We start from the raw sequence: 14,364 nt of genomic DNA on the forward strand, positions 1-14,364 counted from the left end.
TGAGTTATTTTAGTACATAAAGTTAAACTAAATTAAATTATTATTTTAATAATTAATATAAATTATTAATATAATTAAAATATATATATATATATTCAGACACCAGTTGCTTGTCACATTCAAATTGGTTGTCATAGTAACGACACTAATTTGTGGAGATTCAGTGCATTGAGTTCCACAAATCTGAATGCATTATTTGTAAATTGACTGTTAAGATAAACATTTTGCACAATTTAGTATCTGTAATATCATTGTGTTGCCACTAGATGCCTGTATAGCCCTATGTAACAATCCCTAGTGGCTAAGACATTGCACATAATTTACACATAAATTAATTTTATTACATTTTGATTTGGATACTATATACTATACTACTACATATTGTTTAGATATTATCAATGGCTACTTTTTTGTCTTTATCTGTTTTTTGTTCAATTTTTTTGTTGTTGTTTCTTGAAACATTGATTTAAAGTGTCAGTTATTGCATTATTATTTCAGTCAAACCTATAAAACCCCTTTGTTACCCCAAACTACATATAAAAGCTTTATCAGTGGCATAAAAGTAACCAATGCAGCTACTTAATCATTTGCTACTCGTTAACGCGTTAATGTCCCCTTTAAATAACGTGACGCTCTGTCCTCTATGACGCTGCTCCCATTAAGCGCTGTTGGAAGTGAATGAATTGATTCAGCATTTCGACACCTCCGTAAGGATGCATTTAACTCGACAAAGCGGTCTAATAAAGGATGTATTGATCTCGTGAATTAGCGAATTTTACTATACAAATATTTTTTAATTTGGATGTTAAAGTTTATATGGGAATATTACATGACACGCTGATCCTTTAACAATGCATTGGCGCAAAAAACGCACACCTTTTGGACAAATGTGCCACAAAAGTGCCACAAATACTGCCTAAGCAAAATACTGATTTTGTGCACTATATTTACTGTACCAATATTTTAAATTGGCCTTTGAACTTAGCATTATTGCATGGCAAAATAAAGTGTTACCTTGCCAAAGCACTGACAGAGCCCACTGATCTAATGGCGTTGTTGAGCGCTCCAAATGCAAACTTTGCATGCAACAATCAGGCAGCAATTGACAGCACTCTGATCTAGTGGCATACAGGCATCGTCAGATTGACAGTACTCTAGCTCAATAATGTTGGGGGATCCAGTGGGGGCGGCAGTCATATTTCAGGGTGACCGTGCCACTCTTTATCACAACCCTGCTAAAAGTGCCAGTACGTGCGCTCATTGGCGCCCCTTCAGCTGGTGGCGCCCTAGGCGACCGCCTAGCTCGCCTATGCCTAGAAACGGCCCTGCACACACACTCTCACACACACACACACACACAGTCAAACCAAAATTTATTCAGACACCTTCAACATTTCTCATATTATATCACAGTTTATTCACTATAGTTTTGAAAATGGTAGTAAAATATGACAAGAACTCCGAGTTAAACTGTGTCAGAACAAATTGATCTTGATAATGTCAGATAACTTTGATAGAAAGGTATGGAATGAATTCGGTTGAATAGCTGTCAGCTGTTAAATTTAAGTACACAATTAGATAAAACCAATTTAGCTCAACTAATTACCAAGCAATGCTTCATTCTGTTCAGTTAATGTTTAATTTATATTAAATATTGAAAATGTTTTTTTTTAATGGTATTAATTTTAGTTTAGGTTTTAGTTAACCATAATAACCCTGAAAACAACACAGATTTAATAAAGTAATCATAAAAATGGCAATTTCAAGGGGAAAAAATTTAAATCAATTCACACTAATGAAAAAAGTCCTTGACCCTGATAAACACAAATTTTCTTTTTTAATCTTTTAATCTGTGAAATTGCTGTAAATTCAGGAATATGCTGAATTTCCTTGTAGTTTTCTGGAGTTTCTGTCTCTCTCTCTCTGTCTCTCTCTCTCCGCTGAGAGTTGGTTTCTGCAGTGGATGCAGAATAAAAGATTTCATGGCTTTAACAGACAGTCGGTGACCTCTGACCCCGGCCCGCTGCGGGGATGCGGTTCCCATTCAGCGCACAGTCACGGCCTCTTAATGCAGCTCACAGTCTCTCGATTCAGTGGAGGTGTGATCCGATGACATGTATTTTTAATGAGGGGCGACGTCTTTGTTGGCCAGACACAATATCCCGGCGCTGGAGAATGAGAATGGGCCCCTGGCGGCCCCGCATGCAAGATCCCACTAGATGTTTTCCTTTTTAATCTGTCATTCTCTCGTTTCTCCACCTCTTTCTCTGAGTTAAACTTCTGTCGTGGCTTTGGCAGTCAGATACGGAAGAAAAGTGCCCTAGAAAAGGTCTCTTTTAGTCTCTGTTAGAGCCTGTGATAATGTCGTTACGAAGCAGACCGCCCAGAGATCACAGAGTTACCGTTAAACACAATCATACAGCGCTTTGTGAAAGTTAGATTGGGTTAGGAGCTGTAAACATGGGTAGAAAGCATCTCCAGACTGACTAAAAACTATTCACACACAGTACATACTTAACATTTAATTGATCAAAAGTGACAGTAAAGACATTTATAATGTTACAAAAGATTTCTATTTCAAATAAATGCTGTTCTTCTGAACTTTCTATTCATCTGTGAACCCTGAAAAATAAATGTATCACGGTTTCCACAGAAATATTGGGCAGCACAAGTGTTTTCAACACTGATAATAATCAGAAATGTTTCTTGAGCAGCAAATCAGCATATTAGAATGATTTCTGAAGGATCATGTGACACTGAAGACTGGAGTAATGATGCTGAAAATTCAGCTGCGCATCACAGAAATAAATTACAGTTTAATATACATTCACATAGAAAACAGCTGTTTTAAATTGTAATAATATTTCAGATTTTTTGCTGTATTTATGAATAAATAAATGCAGCCAGTTTGATTTCAAACATTATTTTTTGCTATTCAGAATCCCTGATTGAACTGAATTGAGTGATGTTAAATATGTTGTATTTGATGGCGTTTATGATCTGTGTGTGTGCTTCCGTTGAGATGAGGTGGAGCTGTTGACCCTGATCTCCCAAAAATAATGATGTCTGGGTCTAAACACACACACACACACACACTCCCTCTCTCTCTCCCTCACACACACACACAGATCCTATCACCCTGGACAATGACCTCTGTCTGTCTATAGGCTCAGGTCACTGCACAGTCTGTCTGGCCGCTCACACACACACACACACACTCTGTCTGGGTTCCTAACGTGACCTCTGGTTCTGGGGCAAAGAAACCCCCTGAAACCCAAATAACACGACCCTCGGGACAATACAAGTAGACACACAGACCTCCAAACGTCTCGCTTTCATGAGTGTCACATGATCAAAACTACAACCATCAACTTATTACATTAAAGCGACAGTTCACCCATTTACTCACTCTCAAGATGTCCCAAACATTTTAAATATTGTAGAAATAGCAAACAAATGCCTATATTCGCTTTTTACAGTGAAAGCAGTTTCATGAGACATTAAAGCTTTGTTTTAACATGGTAAATTAATAACTGTTTTATCTGTCACTCACGAGTCACGACTGACCCACACACATATCTCAACTATACCATGCGGCTGAAAGAACAGCCTGATATGAATAAAAAGAAAAATAATTAAAATGAACGAAACAATTACACTTGCAAGAAAGCACATAACTTGTACTCAAAATGAGTCTAAAATGTAAAATAATAAGCCTAATTGTAATTAGGGATAGTAAAGATACACTTCCAAAAGCACAAACATTACTGTATATTCACAGTTTGAAAAAATATTATTAGAAAATGTTAACAATACTTTTAAATACAGTTTTATTTATCTCATAATTATTTTGTTTTATTTTTGTAATGCGTTTTAATTTTGTAAAGTCATAATTTTGTTATAACGATACTGTTTTAATGCTAATTGCAATGGTTACTATTTACTATTTTTCAGTCTTATTTTTAATGCATTGTATTAAAACCAGTTATGGCCAGTTTGACCTGCAAACATCACAATAATTATTAATTATAATAGTAGTATATGGAATCCACAACAACAATTAAAAAACAAAAACATGCAAAAAATACTGTCCCTGTTTTAAAAATGATATTTTGACCGCTGAACTAGAAAATGCCCCAATGCCCTCAGATGATGAAAGATATTTTGAGAAATAACATCATACTGTTTGGTAACTATATTAATATTTTATGATTTTAAAATTTAAAGAGTTTCATGGTATTGCTTAAAATCCAATGGTGTGTTTTAAGGGTAATTCTATGGTATTTTTTGTAAGAGTGTGAATACAATTTAATGCATTTTTTCTGTCATTTAATCTGTTTGAATCATATAAATACTATTATACACACAGAATGATGGACTAATGTTTTCATGCTCTTTTCCGCAGTAAAGATGTGAAAGACAAACTCGGGTGGATCTGACCTGATCCTGTGTTGCCCTGAAGATTCACTGATGTCACTTCCTGTATCTGTACTGAACAGGAAGCTGGAATCGGCTGGAGGATGAACTCGGCGTTATAACCTCACCTGGAAACAAACAAACAAACACAATCGGAAATGAGAATTTTTTTTTTTAATCGGTCCTATCTCTGGTTTTTATGATCTTGTTCATTTTTTTTTTACTGACTTTCAGTGCAGAAAACTAAAACACTGTGGATATTTGCTGATATCCAGCATCACCTGCAGAAGCACATTAAACCAGGTAAGTGAATCTAGTAATGCACATGCCATTATTTTGTTAAACATGCTTAGAGTTGCATTTCAACATATGCACATAACAGCTCTACTTCACACACACACACACACACACACACACACACACTCACACACACACACACACACAGACACACACACATACACACCCACACACACACACACACACACACAGACTCAGACACACACTCACTCACTCACTCACACACACACACACACACACGCACAGACTCAGACACACACACACACACACATTCACCTCAAGCTCTCTTGATGTATTACAAAATCTGTAAATGAATATTTTAATAACACTTGAAATTCACTAATGCAATGACCCTCAGAAACGCTTCATTCACCTGATTCAATAATTAATACTGCAATGAGCAACTGCGTATCAGTAAAGCTGTAATTCATCATTGTGTACTTGAGTAATACTGAATGTGTGATGATTTTCAATAAAGCTTCTACATATGATATATGACACTGTCTGGTGTGAGTATTTGTTATTGTGGTTTGTGCCATTATATAAGTATGTTTTAGGTATTTGATTGTAAAGTGTGTTCGTGCATGCATATACTGCATGTAATGCAAAGGCATTCAGTCATTTATAAGTGTGAGATCAGAGTGTCTAATACCTTAATCATTCATTCACTAACAGCCAAGACATGAAGACTTATTCTATATACACTGACATAAATAATGCATGGATTCATGAGTAGAAACAACTTTAAGACCAGAGTAAACGAGTCAACTACTAATATATATATAGTGCTGTCAAACGATTAATCGCGATTAATCACATCCAAAATAAATGTTTTTGTTTGCATAATATATGTGTGTGTTCTGTGTATATTTATTATATAAATACACATACATACAGTATATATTTTGAAAATATTTACATGACTATATTTATATTCATATAATTTATAATATAAATAAATATATTTAATATATAAACAACTTTTTTCTGAAATATATACATGCATGTGTGTGTATTTATATATACATAATAAATATACACAGAACACACACATAATGCAAACAAATGTTTTTATTTTGGATGCGATTAATGTTTGACAGCACTAATATAAAGTTTCACAATTGTGATATGTCTTAATATTAGAATTTTAAAAATGCATTAATATTTTAATATTGATCAGACGTTTTTGTGTTTTGTGTGATTTCCAAATCAATCTGCTGGTGTGCATGTGTGGAAGATTCTGAGCCACTGGCCCTTTAAATAAAAAATAAAGATTATTTACATTCCATTGTGGACACGCCCCTTTCTGACATCCTCCAGTCAGCTGTTTCCACAACTGTGACATCATTTCCTGTGAAGTACAGTGAGCCAATAAACCAAATACAGTGCATGCAATAAACACCAAGTTCTTATAAAAATTCTACATTTATTGGCATTTAGCCCTATTGTTTTTTATTGCATGCCAAATGAAAGAAATTAATAGCAGTAATGATAAGCTATCTTAATATCTATATATTGTTATTTGGCTGATTACAGCATAAAACGAGGATTATATTATTATTATTATAAATTTTTATATTTTATATCCATTTATTTTAAAATGGTTGTTGTTATTAATTTATTATTAATAAATAATACAAAATAAATGTTTTATTATAATATAATATTATTAATAATAGTTGTTATTTTTTAAAGATGATGATGATGATGCACTTTCAAATCAGTTGTTTAGTTTGTAAAAATTATTTAGATTAAAAATAAACTATAATTAAGACAGAGGGTTGATCAGGACAAGTTCAGGGGTTTCTAGAATCAAAGCTGGATGATTCAGTGGAGAATAAGAGAATAAACCCTACTGAAACAATCCTGTGTGTGTGTGTGTGCGTGTGTGTGTCTCGTTTATATAAATTCTAATAAATAATTTGTTTTTGTCTTTTGTTATTTTTATTTCTTATGTACCTTTTGATGCAATAATTAATTTTAAATGCTTAAAGCTTATGTAAAGTACTTTTTTATATAAATAAACATAAACAGATAAGTTCAGCACAAGCACATTATGGTGTTATATAGAGGAGATTGGGGCAAGTTGTCACAGTGTCTTTATCAGGTTTTGAATCAAAAGCCAAATAATACACATGCTTTCTTCACTTTCACTCTGTTGGAATTCTGTCCTTTAAACTAAAAATTATATCTGTATATATAAATAATATCTGTTGGGAATCACGTGAACACAATTAAATCACAAGGACATACAATAGTCACTATACAATGAAGGGAGAAGCTTGAACTGTTTTCTCAGGAAAAAAGCATTTCATATAAGTCCTCACGCTTTTCATATTTTGCAGTTAAATGCAGTGCATTCATTACAATTTCTATTGTGCAAAACAAGTTTGATGTCGTTGTGTTAATCTTGGCATTGCTATTTCATGCTATTATACATTTTTTCCTGTTTCTTAATCAGCTGTATGTTATGGAAAATGGCTTTTTTTGTAACCATAGAAAGTATATTTCATATTTCATGCAAGGAGATTTTTCTTAAACAGCAGAGATAAAAGACGAAGAAGCTCATCTGCTGCTTCATGCTGCCATCTAGAGGACATTATGACTCCATCAAACACACATTTAATTCGCCTCATCGAGCAAATATGAATAAACGACGGGAAAGGCTTGATTATAGTGTCATTAGTTTAATATACATTCATTTGGCACAAATGTTTTCAATTTACAAACAACAGTCTTGAATCCAGATGCTTCCAAACGAGTCATTTCAGTGAGAGATTTGTTCGATTCTTTACTTTTACTTTACTTTTAGTCATTTAGCAGACGCTTTTATCCAAAGCGACTTACAAATAAGAAAAAGTAATTAAAACTAAAAGCTAAAACTCTATAAATACTATATATATACACAGCATCAGCATCAGCACCAGCAGCATCAGCATCAGCACCAGCACCAGCACCAGCAGCATCAGCGGTCCTGCTTGGCCGAGTGCTATTGTTCATGTGTGAGTGTGAGAGCTGGATTCAGTGATGAGGACAAAACATTCAAATCAGTGACGTCCTACAATCACTAAATATTCAACAAATGCATATTAATTGGTTATGTATAATAATAATAGTAATAATAATTATTATTATTTTACATAATTTAAAAACATATTATTAAAAATAATATAATTATTATTAATGAATAATAAATATTATTAACGCATAATAAGAATTGTATATTATTTATATCTGTTGGGAATCACGTGAACACAATTAAATCACAAGGACATACAATAGTCACTATACAATGAAGGGAGAAGCTTGAACTGTTTTCTCAGGAAAAAAGCATTTCATATAAGTCCTCACGCTTTTCATATTTTGCAGTTAAATGCAGTGCATTCATTACAATTTCTATTGTGCAAAACAAGTTTGATGTCGTTGTGTTAATCTTGGCATTGCTATTTCATGCTATTATAAATTTTTCCTGTTTTTAATCAGCTGTATGTTATGGAAAATTGCTTTTTTTGTAACCATAGAAAGTATATTTCATATTTCATGCAAGGAGATTTTTCTTAAACAGCAGAGATAAAAGACGAAGAAGCTCATCTGCTGCTTCATGCTGCCATCTAGAGGACATTATGACTCCATCAAACACACATTTAATTCGCCTCATCGAGCAAATATGAATAAACGACGGGAAAGGCTTGATTATAGTGTCATTAGTTTAATATACATTCATTTGGCACAAATGTTTTCAATTTACAAACAACAGTCTTGAATCCAGATGCTTCCAAACGAGTCATTTCAGTGAGAGATTTGTTCGATTCTGTTGAAACAGCAAGAATGAATCACTTGAACACGAATCACTTTCTTTCGAACTCCAACGAATCCCATCAGCGAGCGATTCTGCACCGAAACATTACATTAAACATGAATTCTGATTTCAAACACAGAGAGATTCCAGAACTGAAACTCCAATGAACAAGCAGATCATCCGTGACTCGAAACATCGAATCTTTGAGTCGATTCAAACGAATCTCCGCGTTTTATTAGGCGTCTGCGATGTTGGTTAACGTTTAAAATAGCTAAATAAATGTCATTTGTTATAAAGAAAGATACCCAAACCGGTTTGTTCAGTTTAAAATGTAAAGCAGCTCAGATTCCGACACATTTGAAGTGAACAAATACTTATTGGAGTCACTGTATCAATATTTCAGTTCAGAAATGAAGGTCCAGAAGAGCAGACGAACAGTGTAATACTGTCACTGTGAGTAATGAAGTATTTTAAAACCGCTCATGTCAGTAAATGAACAAACACACCAATGATTAAAGACCAAACGTGGTGTGAACATGTTATTGGTTAATTACAGCAGTCAGTAACACTGTTATGTTTATGTTCATGTGTTTGCTTTCTCTCTCCAGGCACTTGGGAGCTGCAGATTCATACATGTGCAACACACACACACACACACACACACACCCTCTCGAACACTTGCCTGGGTTCCCCTCCTTCCTCCTGTGCTCAGGGCTGCTGTGGGTTATAAGTACTACCGTAATGTACAGTACCTTTATACTTTTAAATACATAATTTGAGGGAAAAGCATTTAACTGTTGTGAAAATATGATGCCAAAAAATCATAATGGTCCTACATCAGGCTACATGCTCTTTATGTAAAATAGAATTGAAAATATTCTACAAATATAACTTTAATTTTTTTCCAATTATGATTAACATTTTTTTTCTCCATTTTACAGTGAAATATGACCTGGACGAGTTGACTGTTTTCATGAGATTCACCCTGATATGAACGTGACAGATAAACGCCCTCTGCTGTTCACAAAACACACACACACACACACACAATCACACACACACACACACTCACACTCACTGTAAACTCAAAATGCATGTGTGTGTCTTCATCAAATCCCCACAACGCAGAAATCAGCTTCTTAACCGGTGTTGTCTGGCTTTCCCGTACAAATTTCTAAACGTTCTTAAGCCAAGATACATTTACTTGAGAAGCAAAATGATGCACAACAAGTTGTTTTTTGAAGAATTCATCAAAATGAAGTAAGTTTAGGCTTAAAACAAGAACAAACGTGTGCCTGTTGAGTAAGAAAAATAATTTAGCTTTCCCTTTGAAGTAAGAAATTTTTTCTGACCCCACTGGCAGCTATTTTTTCTTCTTGTCTTAAGCATAAACTCACCTCATTTTGATTAATTTTCATAAAACAAGACTTAATATCTAGAGTCATTTTGCTTCAAGTAAATGCATCCTAATTTAAAAAAATGCTTAGACATTTGTACCGGAACGCAAGACAAAAATACCAAGTAAAAAAATCATTTTTGCAGTGCACATATGCTTTTGCATCAAAAAACAGAACTTTAAACTAGTCACATGACGCCAGGCATTTCCCGTCGTCCTCATTGGCAGCATTTGCTCAGGTTAAAAACAAAAAAAACTATTAAATGTTGTGTTTTTCAGCTACCGCGCGCTGTGGCGGAACTGCTGAAGTTTGCGCAGCAGGATCTGCATGAGGTCGAAGGTCATGAAGCTGATGCCGACGGCGATGGGCCCTTTGACCCAGTTCATGCTCAGGCGAGTTGACTGTTTTCATGAGATTCACCCTGATATGAACGTGACAGATAAACGCCCTCTGCTGTTCACAAAAACACACACACACACACACGCGCGCTGTAAACTCAAAATGCATGTGTGTGTCTTCATCAAATCCCCACACCGCAGAAATCAGCTTCTTAACCTGTGTTCTTGTCTTGCTTTCCCGTACAAATTTCTAAACGTTCTTAAACCAAGATACATTTACTTGAGAAGCAAAATAATGCACAATAAGTTGTTTTTTGAAGAATTCATCAAAATGAAGTAAGTTTAGGCTTAAAACAAGAACAAACGTGTGCCTGTTGAGTAAGAAAAATAATTTAGCTTTCCCTTTGAAGTAAGAAATTTTTTCTGACCCCACTGGCAGCTATTTTTTCTTCTTGTCTTAAGCATAAACTCACCTCATTTTGATTAATTTTCATAAAACAAGACTTAATATCTAGAGTCATTTTGCTTCAAGTAAATGCATCCTAATTTAAAAAAATGCTTAGACATTTGTACCGGAACGCAAGACAAAAATACCAAGTAAAAAAATCATTTTTGCAGTGCACATATGCTTTTGCATCAAAAAACAGAACTTTAAACTAGTCACATGACGCCAGGCATTTCCCGTCGTCCTCATTGGCAGCATTTGCTCAGGTTAAAAACAAAAAAAACTATTAAATGTTGTGTTTTTCAGCTACCGCGCGCTGTGGCGGAACTGCTGAAGTTTGCGCAGCAGGATCTGCATGAGGTCGAAGGTCATGAAGCTGATGCCGACGGCGATGGGCCCTTTGACCCAGTTCATGCTCAGGCCCTTGTAGAGGCCGCGGATCACGCCCTCCTCCGTCACGATCTCCCGCATGGTGCCCGAGATGCTGCCGTAGGTGTGTCCGGTGACTCCCGCCGTCTGCATGCGTCTGCGCACCACGTCCAGCGGGTAAGAGGCCGACTGACCGATCAATCCTGCGCACGCACCGAACGCCAGACGCTCGTACGAGAACGGATGAGAGCGGCCCGTGTGCTCTGAAACAGCCAGAGCAGACAATACTGAATACTGAAAATAACTACTAACACATGGCTAAATAAAAAAATGTAAATATATAAAATGTAATAAAACATAATATACATGATAATGTATGTTAATAATAATAATAAATAAAAATGGCCAATTAAATAAAACATTTTTAATAAATATATAAAATATAATAAATCATAATATACATGATAATGTACGTTAATAATAATAATAAAAAATAAAAATGGACAATTAATTTTTTTTTAAATAAATATATAAAATATAATAAATCATAATATACATGATAATGTACGTTAATAATAATAATACATTGTTAAAATCTAAATTGGCATCTATTAATATTATTCAATGGACCTAAAATGAAAAAAAAAATGAAAAAAAATGTAAGCATTTATTAATCTTAGTTAATGTTAATTTCAACACTTATTAATACATTATTAAATTCAAAAGTTGCATCTGTTAATATTATTTAACGAAGCTGAGCTAACATGAACTTACAATGAACAGCCATATTTTTATTAAATAACATTAACAAAGATTAATAAATGTAATGCTTAATGTTAAAATTAGGCAACTAATGGGATCTTATTGAAAAGTCTTACTGTTTTTTTGTGGTGCAATTAAAATCTAACTAAATAGTAAATTATTTTGAAACTAAAACAACACTGAAACCAAAATATAGATAATAATCAAATGGAAGCTGGTTAAATTTCAAAGCTATAATGACCCTGATTCACACAGAGTCGTGCTTTACCTGCGTGGATTTTCTTGAGCGTCTCGTAGGTGAAGAAGCTGAGTCCTGCATACGGCATGACGCCGTTGGTGTTTGTTTTTTTTCCCCTCTTTAATCAAAAGACTTTATCAGATACTTGAATTGCTCACTCTTGAATATACATATTTGAATGCAATTCTATGTGTCCTGTTGTGTTAAATGAGTTGTGTTTTCTATTGAAAGGTGATTATTATTGGTATTATTGCATTGATTGCTGGTGCAAAATCCTTATCTCATTAAGTATGGGTTTTGTGTAAGACAAATTTGACTACACAAGATCTTTGTACGTTTTCTCTACTAGAAATTTAATTACTGACAGAAATCCTGTCTGGCAGCCCAGCAAAATACCCAAACAAAAAGAGTGGGAAAACGTTACACCATGATAGTTTGATTGACAGTAGCGTTTCAGCAGACCCGCTCTGAGTGAGCTGTCATCAGTCCGCCATTCTTTCACCGCCGAAGCAGATGTAGACAAGAATGACTCCTAAGCGATTGAGGTGTTCTGTTGTTGGCTGTAATAATGAACATAGCAGTCGTCATTTACTCCCGACATCTGAGCCGCTGAAGACGCAGTGGATTATGTTTGTTTCTGAAGGGAATGCACCCCCGATCTACATAAATGTTATACATAAATGATCTACATATGTTCACGCGAATCATTTGTTATCCAGCCTCACCTACAGAAGTGAGTATAAGGTTCTTTTATGAATCTTTGCAAATCACTTTTCCTAATAACGCTAGTTAGCAAGTTCCGCGGCTAAAGTAAACAGTCTCATGAGGATGGCTCCTCACCCCACAGTATAGAGGGGCGGGGTCAGCAGAGCTAATTAGCATTTAAAGGAACATGCACTAAAACAGCTTGCTGTAAACAGAGCTGTTTTTGACAGGGTAAAAAGGGTGTTGTTTTACACTACCATTGAGTAATTTTAACCAAAGTATGTTGTAGGCTTTTCATTAAGACCCTAAAGAATCATATCAACTTGTGAAAAATGGGCATCCGATGTCTCCTTTAACATAAATCAGTATAGTAAAACAAAATCCAAACAGTGTCATTCCAGCAAATGTAGCAGAGTCAAGGCCCGTTCACACCAAGCACGATAACTATAAAGATAACGATAAAGATAGTTTTAAAAATCGTTTTCAATATTAAAGAATAGCATAGTTCACACCACAACTATAACGATAACGATACAGAGGAACGATATCGTTGTGATCACTTTCAAAACGATTTTTTCCAGCTGATGAACGTTAAAACACTGACAGCCAATCAGAATCCATCCTGCTGTAACGCGCTCAAGAATTTAAAGCGGCAGATGCATGTGCGCTTAGAATAAAAAGACGATATCGTTCGCTGGTGTGGACGCTAATATCGTTATCTTTAAAGTTATCTTTATAGTTATCGTTCTTGGTGTGAACGGGGCTTAAACCTATCATCCAGTTTAGTCGATGAGATGATGCAGGTCTTACATCTCTTTGGGTGTGACGGCCATGCGCGCTCGGACCATGTCCAGCGGATATGTGATCATGGCAGCCGTGGTTCCCGCCAGCGAACCGGCCAGCAGCCGCGGCACAGGCGGCAGAGCTCTGTAAAACAACATGTTGTTTCATTTCTTATTTGTAAGCCGCTTTGGCTAAATGAACAAATGAAGAGTTAATTTTTTGAAAAAACAGATAACTCACTTTTATTTATTTTCATAAATCAATCCAAGTAATATCAATCAAACTGCAGTTGGGTTGTTTTGATTAAGTAATAATAACTCAAACAAATACAGGCAACTTATAAAAAATTATAGCGCTTGTTGGCTTCTGCAGTAAAACCTGAACTCACGATGCCTTGAAAGTGGACGATACTGTTTTTTTTTTACAAAATGTGTTTAGGGTTCAGATCGCTCTATATTTACATTTAGTCATTTAGCAGATGCTTTTATCCAAAGCGACTTACAAATGAGGACAATAGAAGCAGTCAAAATCAACAAAAGAGCAATGATATGCAAGTGCTATAACAAATCTCAGTTAGCTTAACGTAGTACACATAGCTAGGGTTTTTTTTTTTATTATATAATAAATAAAAAGAAAACAGATAGAATAGAAAAAGAATAGAGCAACCTAGTGTTAGAAGCCTTTTTTTGCTTTTTGTTAATTGTATAATAAATAAAGAAAACAAATAGATACAATACAAAAAGAATAGAGAAGCTAGTGTTATTTTTTTTTTTTTTTAAGAAAACAAGCAGTTAGTAAATGAATAGAGTGCAAGT

The 14,364-nt window shown here is 34.7% G+C and overlaps 1 pseudogene; it reads right to left on the bottom strand.

The window, feature by feature from the left end:
* Nucleotides 1-10,812: 10,812 nt before the first annotated feature.
* LOC107723215 (mitochondrial coenzyme A transporter SLC25A42-like) overlaps nucleotides 10,813-14,364 on the bottom strand; it is a 15,289-nt pseudogene continuing 11,737 nt past the window's right edge.

This window comes from Sinocyclocheilus rhinocerous, unplaced genomic scaffold, assembly GCF_001515625.1.
Source record: "Sinocyclocheilus rhinocerous isolate Xijiao unplaced genomic scaffold, SAMN03320098_v1.1 scaffold2770, whole genome shotgun sequence".
NCBI classification, from domain to species: domain Eukaryota; kingdom Metazoa; phylum Chordata; class Actinopteri; order Cypriniformes; family Cyprinidae; genus Sinocyclocheilus; species Sinocyclocheilus rhinocerous.